Below are 14,355 nucleotides of genomic sequence, written 5' to 3'. Positions count from 1 at the left end.
GGGCCAACATTTATTAAATGGGTTGGGATTTTATATGACTCCCCGGTGGCCAATATCAAGACTAATATTCACGTGTCTGCCCAGTTTTCTCTGGGTAGGGGTACAAGACAGGGCTGCCCTCTGTCCCCTGCCTTGTTTGCCCTTGCCATAGAGCCTTTCGCGATCCAGGTCCGAACGTCACTGACAGTAAAGGGGTTTAAACTGAGCAGTTACGAAGAGCGTATTGTGCTTTATGCAGATGATAATCTCCTCTTTCTCCAGGACCCGGAGTCTTCTCTTGACTCAGCGCTGGCTATATTCGACGTATTTGGCATACACTCTGGCATCAAGGTTAACTGGGACAAGACCCACTTGCTGGCAGTGGATCCTGCGGTCACTGCGCTTCCGCTGCCCACCCTGCTGAGTTGGACAACTCAAACAACTTATTTGGGTGTGGAGGTGTCAGCAGAGATCTACTTTTTACAACTCTAACCTGGTCCTCCTCCTGGGCTGGGCTGAGGAAATGGCGGTGCGCTGGGCCTCTCTCCCGCTTACTCTGGTGGGCAGAATAAACTTGTTAAAAATGAAGCTGCTGCCAAAATTCTTGTACATATTGCATAACTCCCCTATGTTAGTTCCGAAAATGTTTTTTGCTATGCTCCGCGGGATTGTGATACGTATTTTGTGGAGGGGCACCATACCCAGGATCAGATTAGGGACTCTGTGTCTTCCATTGAGAGGGGGGGGATTAGCCTTACCACATTTCTAATACTATTATCTGGCTGGCCAGCTGGTATATGCGGGATGGTGGCTGTCTTCGTCAGACTATAATCTGGTAGTGGACCTGGAGCGTAGAGTGGTGGACCCCGCCCAGAGACTGCGGGGGCTGCTACTGAGTGGCCCCTCGTCTTCTGTTGTCCCTTTGCCCACCCAATGCTGGTGACACTTGAGATCTGGCATCGTGCCTTGAGACTGTCCACTGAGGAAGGGACAACGTGGTCCCCACATACCTCCCTGTGGAATAACCCCAACTTGCTGCATTTTCAACGCTTTCCGGAGTCTGCTTTTTGGAGGCTTTGGGGCATCAATGTCCTCTCTGATATAGTCAGTGAGGGTGCGTTCTGCACCTTTCTACAGCTGCGGTTAACCCATGGCCTGCCTGAGAATTCCTACTTTAGGTACTACCAGCTGCGGGATGTGGTCAGAGTCCAATTTGGAGGCCTATCTATTCCACTGTCTGTGACGCGGCTGGAGGGCTTGGCGCAGATGTGCAACCTTGTTAAACCACTGTGGAGCTTCTATGCCCATATAGCGCAACATCTCGCTCCGCTGGGCGAGAGGGCCGTGCAGAAATGGGTGGCGGATATCCCTGATCTGACATCGGGGGAGGATGAGGACATACTTAGCGGTTCTGGTCCCCCTTTGGTGAGATACACTCATTCAAGTCAAGCTTCTGCACCGCATATACTATACCCCCTCCAGACTGTGCACCATGGGTCTGCTCTCTTCTGCGATATGCCCACGATGTCTAGTTGCGGATGGGACGGTCATGCACATGTTTTGGGAGTGTGCAGTCTTACAAGACTACTGAAGGGACGTTCTTGTTTTCATGGAAACACACTTGGGGGCCCCGAGGATCATGCATCCTGGAACGTGCCTCTTTGGGCTTGTTGGAGACCTACCGGTAGCTGCAGCAACTCGCACATTGTATAAGTTGTTGCTGTTCTATGCCAAGAAAGTCATTTTACTTAACTGGAAAACACCCTGGGAGGCCGACCAGGAATGCATGGGTCCGGGTGGTCAACTCTGAAATCCCAATGTACAAACAGACGTATATGGCCAGGGGATGCCCTGAAAAGTTTGACAAGATCTGGGGTAGTTAGGTGAATTGTCCCGCTACAGCAATGGGAGAGTCTGTCTAAGTGGTAGGAGGGGAGTGGGGAGGGAATGATACACTGAAGGACACCCGCTTAACTTGTCCTCTAAGTTAAAATTCTGCTTTCTTTAAAAAAAAAAATTTTTTTAAAGAGTCGCGCCGGGGGGTTGGGAGGGAGGGGGGGAGGTATTGGGGTTCTTGTTCATTTTTCTCTTTATTTCCTTTTTTTTTTCCTCTCCTTTTGATTTTTTTATTTTGTTATAGCTAATTCACTCTAAGTTTGTTTTTTCTCTGATTCTGTTGATTAGAAATAACTGAAAAAGATAAAATATAAAGTTCTAGCCAAGCATTATGTGTCAAAAAGAAATGCGCATATATATACTTAGGTAATGATTATTTTATCCCGGTATCTATGCAATGTACCATTTTGTTAAATTCGGCACCTGCGGTGCCAGATACCTGTGCCTGTATGTTTGTTAATTAATTTCTGGCTAAATAAAAATTCCTTTAAAAAAAAAAAGATGCTATGCTGAGATGTGGTGTTCTAGCGCCACCCAGACGCGACACCTCCCAGCAGGCTGAGATGGCACCGGTTATAAGATGCTATGCTGATGCTTCATGAGATTGCTAGCAGAGCATGGATTAAGAAAACATGAGAAATCTAAAAATGATGATAGTGCCTGAAAAGTATCAGACAGAAGGCTGCGCTGCATAGAAGTGAGTGCAATGTATATAGGACATTCAGAGTGATAATCAGCTGAGGAGTGCAGGGATGGAAAATGTGTTTTTGATGGAGTGAGCCTTTAATGAGAAAGCTGGAGATGGCAGGATTACAGCCGACCGCAGACATTAGATCTCCGCATCTTATCACTATTTTCTGGTTCTGGAGACTTCTGGTTGGAATAAAGCAACAGGTTGGAGTTATACCAGAGACCTGCAGCTATTTGGCCCAGATCACTACTGCTGTCATGTCATTCCGGCTCCTCATACTAATTAATGACCTTTTCTGGCCATATAAAACCTCCCACACGACTTCTCCAACTGTGTGATGACTTTTACAATATTTATTTCACAGCTTGTGAATCCGGATGAAGATCTGATCCCTATTGATGCTACAGAGACACATGTGACGGGGGATCAGCCGTGTAAGGAGGGGATCCCTACAGATGACCCTCCAGGTGAGTGACCACTAAATGCAGAGAACATCCCAGATTCCCCCTAGTCGCTGACTACAGCAGTTCTGTGCTTTAAGCTCTGTGCTGTCAGGTCTTCAGCCGTACATCCCTCTATTCAGCTACAATACAAGTAAACCAGGGATGAAAGTGTATTACTATTATAGGGGGTAACACTGCGGGGCGTTTAAAGGAGAACTGAACCTTTTAAAAAGCTTTTGACAGGTAAAATGTTTTGATTGTTGGGGGGCCGGTGATGAGACCCCAACTAATCACTAAAATGAAGGGGCAGAAGCACCACCCTGAAGAAAAGGCCATGCTGTAGAGAAGACTGAATAAAGCCCCAAAATGGGGAGAAAATTCTGGGTGCCGAGCAGACACTTAAGAAAGCACCGAATGGTGGCAGCAGGGGAGTGTGATAGGTTGTCCGGTCCTACATTATTGATGGCCTGTCCGTAAATAGTAGATCATCAGTATTCAGGGCTTGCGACACTTGCTGATCAGCTGTTTATTGGGTTGGTGGACTAAGCTAATTCTGCAGAAAGCAAACATCTCTATTCTACTGCAGTGGCCAGGCTTGGCATTGCAGGCCATTGAAGTGAATGTAAACTGTGCCTGCAATACCTAGCCTGGCCACTGCAGTGGGAATGGAGCTGTCTGCTTCCTGCAGAAATCAGCTCAGTGCATGAGCACACTAGCCCAGTGATCCACAGGGATCCCAGACAGTGAACCTCTGACGATCTACTACTATTAGTCTATTCTACACATAGGCCATCAGTAGTTTACAATCCCTTTTAAAGTAATAAAGGCCATATTACAACTCCAACAACACATGCAACCATACCCCCATGCTTGGGAGCCGCCACAAAGGATAGAATGGGGCAAACTGTAGAGTAGTTAAGAAATCAGAAGTTGGCAAACCAAAAGGCCTGAATGACCTAGAGGCCGAAGATAGTGTGCATAGTGCATGGGGGGAGAGGGAGTCTCGCTCCCTACTCTTTCTGTGAGTCAGAGACAGGATGGTCGTGTTAAGGTCAGCAGCTGCCCAGACGAAGAAAAGAGTAAGCGAGTCCAAAGCTGACTGTCTTGGAATTACTGGGACTACCTGAAAGGGTTAATGCTCCCATATGATTGTGAATCTTATTTTAAGGCCTTGTTATTTGTTTAACTATAACGTTAATTATCACGGCGCAGTTGAATAACCAAAGTAAAGACTTAGTGAGCAGCATTGTATACGTAGAGTTATATGAGATGTAGTGATAAGGCCATGGAAGCAATATACCAGACAAGGCTTCCGCACTCTTCCTGAAGGGGCTCCAATGTTTAGTTCACAGAAGTGTGAAACCAAAGTAAGTCATGAGAAAAACGGGAATTTAGTTTACCGTTAATTCCCTTTCTTGAAGGCATCATGACCGCATGCGATGGAGGTTGCTCCTCTGCCGACCTATAGGGACAGGAAGAGGCAGAGTATAAAAGGACCTCTCCCTCCACCAAGCACGAGTGTGTTCCAAATAACCACAGTCACTAATTTCTTAACCAGAAGGTCTGTTTTATTGTCCTCACTCACCTCCAAAGACAGATTTATATACATACTCATGTGACAAAAAAAATAAACATGCCGGGAGAGGAAGGGGGGGGGGGGGGATAAGCCCATATGCTGTTGTGATGCCTTCAAGAAAGTTAATTAATGATAAACTAAATTCCCATTTTCCCTACGACATCATGACAGCATCCAATGGAGAAGGTTGCATCACGACTAGCTTCTAAGTCCAGTCTATAATATTTAATAAAAATGTGTGGCTAGACGCCCATGTGGCCGTATCACAAATTAGCTCAATGGAGGCGCGTGGTCTCTGCACCCAAGAACACCCCACAGTTCGGGTAGAGTGGGCCTTCAGTCCTTCAGGGGATGGGAGGAATACCTTGGGCCTTGTACATCTCCTGGCTGGCTCACCTGAGCCAGCCAGCGAGCGATCGAGTTCCTAGAAGCGACTCTTCCTTTGGCCCCTGAAATTGAATTAAAAGCTGGTCAGTTTTTCTGAAATGTTTTGTTGCCTCAAGGTACGCTATTACCGCTCTCCTCATATCTGAGTTATGGATTTTTTGTTCCTTTTTGTTCTTAAAATCCTGACAGAAGGATAAAATTGTAATAGTCTGATTCCTATGGAACTCTGATAGGAATTTGGGCCGGAAGAATGGGTCCAAAGTAAATGAAATCTAATCGGAATGAACAGTCATATACGTGGACCTAAAGGATAGGGTCTGAATCTCACCCACCCATATGGCCAACGTAACGGCCATCTTATATATCAGGACAGCGATAGGTAAGTCCATAAGGGGCTCAAATAGTGAGTCATAGGCCTGGAGGACTATAGACAGGTCCGGGGGGGGGAGGGGGCGGGGGGGAGTATAATAAATGGGTGAAGTCTACTTGCACCCCTAAGAAACTTTCTAACCCATCAGTGCTCTGCAAGTGTGCAGTCAAAGAACGCCCCCAATGCCGCAACCTGTACTTTGACGGTGTTAGGGCTTAACTCCTTATCCAGGCCCTCCTGAAGGAAGTCCAAGATTTGGGGGATGTCTGGATGTTCTAAATCCTGTATATTCTGGCCCATGCACCCTAAGAATTTCTTCCAAACCCTTGAGTAGATTTTTTTTTTAGTCGAGGGCTTAAGGCTCTCGGAAATGGTAGACACTACCTTGTTGGACAGACCCTTCCCTAGAAATTTTACCCGCTCAACATCCAGGCAGCCAGCCTGAATTTCTGAACCTCTGAATAACACAGAGGGCCCTGACTAAGGAGATCCAGCCTTGGCGAAGGTGGACGAGAGAACCAGGGCCTCTTGGGCGAGTAAGGAGCTACCAAGATTACTGACACTCTTGACTTCTGTACCTTCCTTAGGAAGAACGGTATTAGAGGGAAATGAGGGAATGCGTAGTCTAGTTCCCAATCCCAGGGATGTGAGAGGGCATCCGTGCCTACAGCTTGTTTTTCTGAGCTTCGGGAAAAAAAGAACTGGCATTTGGCATACCTGTTGGTAGCAAAGAGGTCTATCTGAGAAGCCCCCCACTGTGTGACGAGTGATTCGAACATCTCGGGATGCAGCTCCCATTTGCCCGAATCTACCTCTGTCCTGCTCAGAAAATCTGCGGTTGTGTTCTCGTTCGCTTTTATATGGAAGGCCGACAGCAACTGGGTTGTAGGTTCTGCGCAACAAAGGATCTTTTCCGCCAGTTGCTGAAGTTGATGATTCCTGTTGGTACCCTGGACGCGAATGAGCGGCACTGCTGTCATGTTGTCTGAGAAAACCCCAACGTGCTTCTCCACTAACTGTGACTGGAGGCTACGTAGGGGCTTCCAAATTGCGTTCAATTCTCTAAAGTTGGAAGAATCGGTTTTCTCTTAAGGGCCCCAACTACCTTGTATGTGTCCTTCCGAGTAGTGGGCAGTTCAACTCTTAGCACTAGCATCTGTCATCACAACTATCGCAGGGTCCTGGTTCCACTCTGAAAACCGAGAGAAGTTGTCAACCGACATCCACCATCGAAGGGAGTATCTGGCCTTGAAGCAAATGAGAATTGTCCTACCAAGAGAAGCCAGCGGTTTGTCCTATTTTCTGAGGATAAGCGCCTGAAGTTCACGGCTGTGGAACTGGGCCCAGGGTACGATGTTGATACAAGACGTCATTAACCCCAGGATCCGCATGCCATCCCTGCATGACACTCCTGATTTTCCATACAAGGCTGAACATTCTTCAAGAATGTGCTGTTTCCTGAATGGGGATAAGGAAGAACACTGGCGGTGGGAATCCAGAATTACTCCTAAAATCTTTTTTCCTACTTTCGGGATCCATGCTGGACTTGTGATAATTGATAATCCAGCCTAGGTCCCGCAGCAACTCTAGTGTGATGTCTAGATGCATTTTTAAAATTGCAGGAGAATCCGCCACCAGAAGGAAATCATCCAAGTATGGAATGATAATTATTCCCAACCGACGTAGGTCGGCTACCATCTCGATAATCACTTTGAAACAAACATGTGGAGAGGAGGAAATCCCAAAGGAAAGGCAAGTGAATTGCAAGTGACAGATTGAACCTTCAATTTCCAGAGCAAATCTCAAGAACTTTTGAAAGTTGGGGTAGATGGAAATGTGATAATATGCGTCCTTAAGGTCAATAGTGACCATAACACTATCTGCGCTAATTAAGAGGGTTAGGTTTTGATGGTCTCCATTTTAAACTTCCTATACACTATGAAGTTGTTTAGGTTTTTAAGGTTAATTATGGTTCAGTTTGATCCATTGGGTTTGGGGGCGACAAATAAGGGAGAGTAAAATCCCTTTTGATGTTCTCGTATGAGGACGGGAATGATGACCCCCAAGGTCTAATAGCCCTACCCCTTCCTCCCTTTGGATAAGACCATCTCCCAGACTTCCCTTTCCCCTCATAGGCAGAGGACGAGAGACGAGGTGTAAATGGTCTTTTAGGAGGTCTGTCAATTGCCCTGGCTTTTTTCTAGGAGACTATTCTGGTCTGCCTGAAAATATGGTGACCCAAAAAGGGTAAGGCACAGAGTTTGTTTTTAAAGGTGATGTCACCTGACCAGGCCTTCATCTTGACCGCCTGTCTGGCTGTGTTAGATAGAAAATAAGTATTCGACACAGCCAGAGCCATCCTTCTTGCTGCCCCCGAGGGCCCTCGCTGGAGCTCTGCAAAGGAAGATTGCACCTCTTCACAGACCATTGCCCTGATGTCAGACATAAAAGATGATTTTTCCTCTTGCAGTATTTTAGTGGAACAAGCAGCACAAAGCTTTTTAGTGTAAGCCTCATCCAACTTTGCCAAACACATTGGACATTTTTTACTCCTTCTCCTAGCCTCCCTGGGCATTTGAGTATCCCTGTCCTGAAATGGCAAGGAATACTCAGTAAGTGAAGTGAGTGTAGTGCAGGTGCATTTTTGGTCGGTCTCTCTCCAGATCCTCTCTGGCTAACATTCCTGCAGTGGGTCCCGGAATCCTTACTTGCAAGCGGCCATCCGCAGCGTTCCTTTGATGCAGAGGCTTTATAAATTTTGTATTTGGCTGACTTTCCGCCTAATCCATGGTCTACTCCCTCCCCCCCCCCCCCCCGCATGCTCCGTACGATGCTGGAGCGCCTGCCGTCAGCCGCTGGCACCCCACTTCATCGGACCTCTATCAGATGCTGTCATGATGTAGTAGAGAACATATATTTTCGTAAAGACTGCCATGTCATACTCAGGTCCTGGCTGCTGATCTTTGAGTCTCATACAACAGTGCACGTTGCCTGGAGATGCCGACCCAGTCCGCTCACTGCGCATCTATCGGAACACCCGACTGCTTTTACCAGCTCACATCTCTCCCACTAAGGCCGCCTGTACATGGGTGGGGTTAGATTCCGCATGCGAAATCAGGTCTGGCAAAAGCAGTGTCTGCGCCAACCTGCCTTTCTGCATCTTCACCTTTACTGCGGATAGTCCGCACGGCTCGTCGTCTGACATGTGCAGTGCAGTTTTTTTTTTAAACTTATGCTTCCCTGCATCTTTGCCTAGTAATGACGCGAATCTGCGACCTTTCTGCGATGTCAATTACTAAAGGGCTGCAGATCTGACAGCTTCCATTGACTTCAATGAATGCCGTCCACGCAGAATCTACGCAAAAATAGAGCATGCTGTGATTTTTCCTCCACAAGCGGAAACCGCAATTGGTTTCCGCTCATGTGCAATAAGAATCGCTTTTCCATAGCATGCTATGGGTGGTATTTGCTGCGGAACCCGGAGGTGAAGACTCGCCACAGATTCCGCAATGCAAATCCGCCTGGGTGCAGACAACCTTAGTTTGCAAATACTGAGTTGTTCCTCTGAGGCTCTCCAACTCGCATCCACACAAGTCCAGCTGCAGGTCCACTCTGCTACAGCTCCACTAGCGCAATCTCTCTATTCCCTGCACTCTCTGAAGCCGCCAAGTCCCACCAGAGCCCGGGAACAAGATCTCTCTTTAGCTCCTTAGTACACAGGCCTTTAACCAATCAGGGTGCAGATCAGGTCCTGTCAGTTCATAACAACATAAAAGATCAGTGTGAACAAAGTCATGTGACCTCTCACTGAAGGTCCTGCCTGGCAGGAACATAAGGTACAGCAATAATAAATATGTATATTATGGTACATGGATGTTTAACCCTTTACACAACGCTTGTCAATCACAGCTGGAGGTGCACACCAGTTGGCTGAGCACGTCTGCCCCTTCGTTTTAGCAATTTGTAGTAGTTTCAGTACCTGAGCCCCCTGAACAAACCTTCTAATGTGTCACTGTGATTTTGTCAAGTTTCTTGAAAGTTTAGTTAGCCCTTTAAAGTAGTAATACATCTGAGCTGTGGATATGAATGTGGACGAGGCCTATTCCTTATACATCTGCCGTCAGTACTGATGTGGGAAACATACTTCCCCAATTATGGGACTAGGATAATATTACCTCTTATTACACTGGTATTGAGTTACTGTATGCTAATAGAATATAGAACATAGAAACATATATCCTGATAACAGAATCCAGAACAAGGAGACATAGACCCACATAATGGAATCCAGAACATTCCCCTATAGCCAGATAAAGGAATACAGAGCAGAATTACTTGGCCCAGATAACAGAATACATAACATGAAGACATATATGGCTACATAGCAGAATCCAGAACACGGATACACTGACCCAGATAACAGAATGCATTACGGTGAAAACTGACCCAGATAACAGGATGCAGAAGTATGTTATATACTGTATGTAAGTGAATTTCTGTGGCCGTGCATGCAGAACAGACAAAACAAATGGACCAAGATGCATCAAATTCACCACACAGTTAAATCAGATGCTTTAAAGGTTTTAGATCATGTTTCAGGTCTTAATGATCTACTGTTCTTAACCCTTTCCAATCCACTGTCGGATGTCTGAAGACAATATGATTTAAGGCTGTACAGCTCTGATGTTGGACGACATCCATCGGGGTTCTCTTACTGTATATTGCCAGCCTCTCTACTGTCAGAGCCTATCCAACGGGTCACCTCATGCAGTACTGGTTTTAGTCAGCATATAGAGCCTTTGTATAACGGCAGAAAAATTGTAAGCCCCCTAGGAAAACCAGGATACAAATTGGATTGGAAAGGGTTAACATATTTGCAACAAGTCGGAACACAAACATAGCGGCCAAACGACTGGACCAATCTGCACCAAATTTGCCACATTGGTAAATCAAGGGGCTGCGGTAGGCTTTAGACCGAGCTTTAGCTCTCTAAAACTACCATATTCAATATTTGCAAAAAGTCAGAATACAAATGCTAATTCTACTAGTGGTGTATATATTACTGAGTTATATTCCCCTTGGTGGTGTTTCTTTATTGCAGTGGTTATAGCGTACTTATCCTATGTTAAATAAAGGTTACATCTTAATGGTAATACTATTTCACTGATCAGCATGGACAGCAAGCAGCCTGAGTATACGGCTTCAGGTTATATTACTCAAAAATTACGTTTCTTCTTGGCAGATAATGGTAGCATGAACTCAGAGGGATGTCTGATATCTTCAGATGATCAAAGTATTACCCAAGATGCATATGAGGAGTCTTCCTATATCCCAGATATACTATCAGCTCTTCACAGTAAAGAGCCATCATCTGATCATTTTGAGCTGATCCTATCTTCTGATTCATCACAGACTGCAAAGAAAAATAAAATTTATAGAAGAAAACTTGAATATGAAAGAGTTCACAGAAAAGAGAAGACATATTCATGCTCAGAGTGTGGGAAAGGTTTTAATTATAAATCACTACTTGTTATACATCAGAGAAATCACACAGGGGAGAAGCCATTTTCATGTTCAGAATGTGAGAAATGTTTTAAACTGAAATCACTTCTTGTTACACATCAGAGACTTCACACAGGGGAGAAGCCATATTCATGTTCAGAATGTGGGAAATGTTTTCACCAGAAATCAGCTCTTGTTACACATCAGAGAATTCACACAGGAGAAAAGCCATTTTCATGTTCAGAATGTGGGAAATGTTTTAAGGAGAAATCAGTTCTTATTGGACATCAGAGAACTCACACAAGGGAGAAGCCTTTTTCATGTTCAGAATGTGAGAAATGTTTTAAACTGAAATCACTTCTTGTTACACATCAGAGACTTCACACAGGGGAGAAGCCATATTCATGTTCAGAATGTGGGAAATGTTTTCACCAGAAATCAGCTCTTGTTACACATCAGAGAATTCACACAGGAGAAAAGCCATTTTCATGTTCAGAATGTGGGAAATGTTTTAAGGAGAAATCAGTTCTTGTTGGACATCAGAGAACTCACACAGGGGAGAAGCCTTTTTCATGTTCAGAATGTGGGAAATGTTTTAACCAGAAATCAGTTCTTGTTACACATCAGAGAATCCACACAGGGGAGAAGGCATTTTTATGTTCAGAATGTGGGAAATGTTTTACCAAAAAATCAGTTCTTGTTACACATCAAAGAGTTCACACAGGGGAGAAGCCATTTTTATGTTCAGAATGTGGGAAATGTTTTACCAAAAAATCAGTTCTTGTTACACATCAAAGAGTTCACACAGGGGAGAAGCCATTTTCATGTTCAGAATGTGGGAAATGTTTTAACCAGAAATCAGTTCTTGTTACACATCAGAGAATTCACACAGGGGAGAAGCCATATTCATGTTCAGAATGTGTGAAATGTTTTAACCACAAATCACATCTTCTTATACATCAGATAATTCACAAAGAGGAGAAGCCATTTTCATGTTCAGAATGTGGGAAATGTTTTAAACGGAAATCCGTTCTTGGTAGACATCAGAGAAGTCACACATCGGAGAAGCCATTTTCATGTTCAGAATGTGGGAAATGTTTTGAACAGAGCTCATACCTGGTTACACACAAGCTCATTCACACAGAGGAGAAACAATTCGCATGTTTCGAAAGTGGAAAATGTTTTAAACAAAAATCTGTTTTTGTTAGACATCAGAAAATTCACACAAGGGAGAAGCCATTTTCATGTTCAGAATGTGGGAAATGTTTTACATGTAAATCAGTTCTTGTTGAACATCAGAGAACTCACACAGGGGAGTAGCCATTTTCATGTTCAGAATGTGGGAAATGTTTTAAACATAAATCACACCTTCAAAATATTTTAGCTCCTTCCTGACCAGAAGAAAGGAAGAAAAAAAGCTCTTTTTTTTACACTAAAACCAGGAATTTAAAACCAAGTGTTGTCAACATATGAAATCTGGTAGAGAACACATTATAATGGGGCAAAATAATACACCAATAAAATTAAAACAGAAAACTAGACTCAGCCGTGAAAGTAGATTTGTCAGATATATATTAGAATGTACACGTGGCAAGAATTATGTAGGTAGAACCAAAAATGCACTTAGGTCCCGTGTTAGTAATCAGAAATTCAACATAAGAAGCGGATTCCTTAAACACAGCTTATCCCGTCTTTTGTGGAATCTCATAATTGTCAAACTGAACACCTTTATGTCACACCACTAGAAGACGTCCAATCGCTATCCATGAGCCAGCTTAGAAAAAAGGAGATGTTCTGGATCTATAAATTGAAGACTCTGACTCTGTTGGGTTTGAACAAACTGTTGGAGAAGATATAATAATAATAAACTGTATATATGAAATGGATATATTGCTCGAGCGAGCATTGCCTTTAGCGAGTATCTCCCCACTCGAGAATGAAACGTTCGGGTGCCGGCGGCGGGCAGGGAGCAGCGGGGGAGAGCAGAACGGAGGGGAGATCTCTCTCTCCCCCGCCCCCCCAGTCCCTCCTGCTGACTGCCGCTACTCACCGCTCCCCCGCACCAGCACCCGAACGTTTCATCTGGAGCAGGCGGGTACTCGATAAAGGCAATGCTTGCTCGAGCAATTGCCTTTAGCGAGTATACTCGCTCATCTCTAGTTGTTATATAATATATATAATTTTAAAAGATGTCTTTAAAAATGGGTTAAAATTGATTTTTTAATATGAGCTAACAGTGAAATATGATCATCTATTTTAAATAGTTTAAAAAAAAAAAAACTGTGTACCTGACTTTTATAATGTGACCGTTGATAAAAATGAATATTTTAATTAGTTTTAATATGTGATGAGATATATGACCTTATACTATTGTATGCCACACAAGCTTAGGATTTCATTTATTCTCTCTTCGAGAAATTCTGTGGAAGCCGGTGCATGGTAATACAACATTTGTACGTTTAATAACAGCGTATACTCCGCTGTAGTAGAAATCGACTTATGAATGAGAAGGGAGATAGAAAAGCACATTGCGTTCCATCGTGAAAAGAGAGTGACGTATTCGGTCACTTGAGTAGGAAGTACTTCCCACTTGATGATGCTGGAATTGCCCCTGCACCGGCGTCAACCACGAGTTATGGAATGTGAGTGGATTGTAATTCATATATATATTATGTGTTTTATGTATTATATGCTTGAGAAAGGCAAGATAAGATTGCCGAAACGCGATGCATTAATAAATTGACCTTAAGAATATACGGGTCTACGGCTGATCCTTCTGGATTGAGGAGCGCGGGGATTCTTTTCCTTCATAAATCACACCTGGTTTCACATGAGGTCATTCACACAGAGGAGAAACAATTTGCATGTTTAGAATGTGGAAAATGTTTTAACCAAAAATCAGTTTTTGTTGGACATCAGAGAATTCACACAGGGGACAAGTCATTTCCTATTTTTTAACACTTAACAAATGTTATCAAAAAATACAACATTTAAAATCAAAGTCACATGTCATACCAGAGAAAGCAATTTAGCGCACTAAATGACGATTAAAACATACCTACAGTTCCAGGCAACTTTTCTATTGTACCACATAGGTTTCTAGCAGCAGTCCCCCACAGGTGTGGAATGATTAAGCTGGCTGGGTGGGGTGTTCTCCTATTAGCCAATCACCACCCGTCTGTCTGCAGATAAATATCCACCCTCTGCAAGAGGAAGTTGGTGTCCCTTCACTCTAGGGTTTGTTGGTTTTGCATGCCTTTACAGGTTTTAGGTGTCTGAACAGGGGCTTGTCCAGTGTTTTTGCATGTGGCCAGACATTAGGTGTGGATAGCCCTGTTCTGTGTATATGGTGTGAACAGCATCATGTTCTGTATGTCTCTGCTGGTGGCTAGATGTGAGGAGTAAACTGGCCCTTGTATGCTGGTGTGTGATTTGTGTCCTGTGTGCCAGTCTGTCTGGTTCTGTGTATTAACCCTTCAGGGATAGTCAGGACTGAGGTTCCAGCGCAGGG

General features: G+C 44.3%; 1 pseudogene; it reads left to right on the top strand.

Annotated features, from left to right (window-relative positions):
• The window catches only part of LOC136624339 (zinc finger protein 271-like), a 41,387-nt pseudogene extending 27,789 nt beyond the window's left edge, over positions 1–13,598 (top strand).
• Positions 13,599–14,355: the final 757 nt, after the last annotated feature.

This window comes from Eleutherodactylus coqui, chromosome 4 (genome assembly GCF_035609145.1).
Source record: "Eleutherodactylus coqui strain aEleCoq1 chromosome 4, aEleCoq1.hap1, whole genome shotgun sequence".
Taxonomy (NCBI): Eukaryota; Metazoa; Chordata; class Amphibia; order Anura; family Eleutherodactylidae; genus Eleutherodactylus; species Eleutherodactylus coqui.
The sequence above is the reverse complement of the archived record's forward strand: the minus strand, read 5'-3'. Positions and strand labels throughout refer to the sequence as shown.